Here is a 3077-nt window from a genome sequence, read left to right on the forward strand (position 1 = left end):
GAACCATCTGACCCGACCACAGGGACCAGTGTGGAGGAGAACAGGGTCCAGGCTGTAAAATAGAAGAACACCGGAGCAGCCAGATACACTGACTCTAAGGCTGAGCCTCATACTTCTACCGAAGCTGCAGAGTTATAGGGGAACGGTAAAAATGAAAGTACTACAGTGTGGTACCCCCAGTGTGGTCCGTCTGTGCCTACCTAAGGGTCAGGGTGGGAGGAGGCACAGGTTGAACAGACACACTACAATGGGAGTTGTAGTACTGTAGTTGTTAAAGAAAAAAAATATGTTTTCATCAGGTTGCCCATAGCAACCAATCAGATTGCTTCTTTCATTCTTGAGAAGACCTCTGAAAAATAAAAGAAGTGATCTGATTGGTTGCTAAGGGCAACTGGACAACATTTCCTCTCCACAGGTACATTTCCCCGATTGTCTTCATATTTAGGATGAGAATCTACTGACAAAGTGAGTAGCCAACCATTTCTGGCCATAAAACTCTGTAAGAGACAGCAGTCTGGGGGCGTCTGTGGTGGACATGAAGGAAGGGGGGGGGGGGGGTCCAGGGAAATTGAGATTTGACGTCTGCAGCGCGCGCTTCTCACTGAGCGACAGGTCTCATCCCATGTATTGCAGGGGGACCCCCCACGATCAGTTACTTATCCCATAACCCATGGATAGGAGATAAGTTAATTTTTGCCATAGTTCTCCTTTAATTGGCCAGAACACACCCAAAATCGGTCCCAGCCAAACATTGCTTCGTATCCTGTCATTTCTCCCAGCTGTTCTTTTTCTACCTGCTTGTAAGGCATGCCTACACTCTCTTATTCCTTAAAGTGGTACTCCGCCCCTAGATATCTTATCCCCTACCTTAAGGATAGGACAAAAGATGACTGATCACTGGGACCCCCGCGATCTTCATGCAGCACCCGGCGTTCCAAATAATATATTTAGAACTCTGGGTTCTCGTGGTGCGAGTCATGACCTCACGCCACGCCCTTTCCATTTATGTCTATGGGAGATGGTGTGATGTCACAAGAAGGTGTGGCATGATGTCACGAATCCCACCACAGGAACCAGTGATCTAAACATACTATTTAGAATTTTGGTTGCTGCATGGAGATTGCAGCAGCAGGATCCCCTTGATCAGACATCTTATCCCCTATCCTTTACATAGGGGATAAGATATCTAGAGGTGGAGTACCCCTTTAAGGGACAGTTCATGTACCCAAAAGTTGATCCTTTGCAACCGTATGACCCCTAGCAAGTTCCCTGCATGAGTCCCATTCATCAGAAAAAGGCTTGTGCATGGAACTTGCTGGGTGTTCTACGTTTGCCTCATAAACTGCACCACCCAGCACCAGTTGCCTCTCTCCGCACCGCATTATGCAGATCGTGCAGGAGAGCAGCTTTGGTCATCCATGTTTTGCTAACTCTATTTTCACACACAGAAATAAATAAATGAGTCAAACAAGTCAAAGAACAGTTTAAAAAAAGGGGAACTTTATTTATAATTTATTAAAATGTTTGTGTGAGGGATTTTTTGTAACCTCCCATCACTCACAAAGAGCGTACAGTAACTAATACTCAGGACAGGAAAAACCTCCAGAGGGGAGGAAACCTGTAGGGAATCCATGGCTACTGTATTGCCCTTCCTCTGGGCATACTGAAGGAGGTTACCTCTATAATTTGGGCAAATGTTTCTGTGTATGTGCATGATTCCTAGGCCTGTGCCTTCATCCAACGTCTTGCTGTAGGTCCCAAAATGCTACTCCATGTTCTGGAAATAGTGCATCTAAGATAGGGGACAAAAAAAGATAGATTATTTACATGTTTATCATAGAAATGCACATGGAACTGCAATAAAGATCTTTTGGATACAACAATGTAACACTTACCAGTCACAGTCATGTGTATGACTTTGCATTCCCTCGTCCCTACACAGTGTCCAGCACCGGCCCCTCACTGATGAACAGGAGCAGTGTTATTTCTGGGGCTATGCCTTCATCCAACGTCTTGCTGTAGGTCCGGAAATGCTACTCCATGTCCTGGAAATAGTGCATCTAAGATAAGAAAAAAAAGATAAATTATTTACATGTTTATCATAGAAATACACATGGAACTGCACTAAAGATCTTTTGGATACAACAATGTAACACTTACCAGTCACAGTCATGTGTATGACTTTGCATTCCCTCGTCCCTACACAGTGTCCAGCACCGGCCCCTTTCTGATGAAGAATGAACAGGAGCAGTGTTATTTCTGCTCAGTGCTGCTCTTTGGTGGACAATGGTTATGACATCACATGTGTGACACGCTGTTACCTCCTGGGAGTTCTATTTCAGTAGTGCTGCTCTCTGATTGGCTGAAAATCAAAAAAGCTTTCTAACATATTCTGTATGACTGTTATCTAAGGTTGTTGACAATTTTTATTAAAATGGCGCCACTCCCTGTGGGTGCATTATATTTGTTTCTCCTAACCAGACATTCTGTATATGTAATATCATTTGGTTGCCCCAACAGCCTGGGCCCCTAGGTTTCTTACATAGATCAATGCTACTCCGGTAGGCTCAATGAGCAGCGCTGGCCGCCGGGACGTCTGACGAGTGACGTCCCTGACGTTGCGGTCTGGAGCGAAGGATGTCACTAGTCAGACGTCTCAGCAGCCATTGATTTAAAGTGGTCGTGGCTCCTGCTGCCAGTTCAAGATCAGACACCATGGCCCTAGATTGACATACTGCAACACCGATCCCCTGTGGCTGCCCACCTGTTGGAAAACTACAACTGTGTAGTTGTATACTAACAACCTGTTAGTTTTTGATATTATGCTGAGAAGCAGTCAGATCATAATACAAGATTGTAGATGTGCACCATGTCTGTTTTCCACCCGAATTCGCAAAACTACAACTCTCAGCCTTCGGCTGTCAGGGCATGCTGGGAGTTGTAGCTTTGCAATAGCTGGATAGACGTCTGTCGAAAGGGGGGAAAAAGCACCAGAAATAAAGCAATGTGGGCTTTGAAAAACACCATTTATATGTTGTTTTTAATCACAGCCTAAGCCTAGGAACAAACACAATTCT

General features: G+C 44.9%; 1 long non-coding RNA gene across 1 annotated transcript; it reads right to left on the reverse strand.

Moving 5' to 3' along the window:
* Positions 1-1488: 1488 nt before the first annotated feature.
* Positions 1489-2338, reverse strand: LOC130282458 (uncharacterized). The gene is made up of 3 exons (XR_008846400.1): positions 2161-2338; positions 1896-2060; positions 1489-1792 (listed from the first exon to the last, which is right to left on the reverse strand). It is a non-coding gene; the product is annotated as an uncharacterized LOC130282458 (long non-coding RNA).
* Positions 2339-3077: the final 739 nt, after the last annotated feature.

The sequence above is a fragment of the Hyla sarda genome, chromosome 7, assembly GCF_029499605.1.
Source record: "Hyla sarda isolate aHylSar1 chromosome 7, aHylSar1.hap1, whole genome shotgun sequence".
NCBI lineage: Eukaryota > Metazoa > Chordata > Amphibia > Anura > Hylidae > Hyla > Hyla sarda.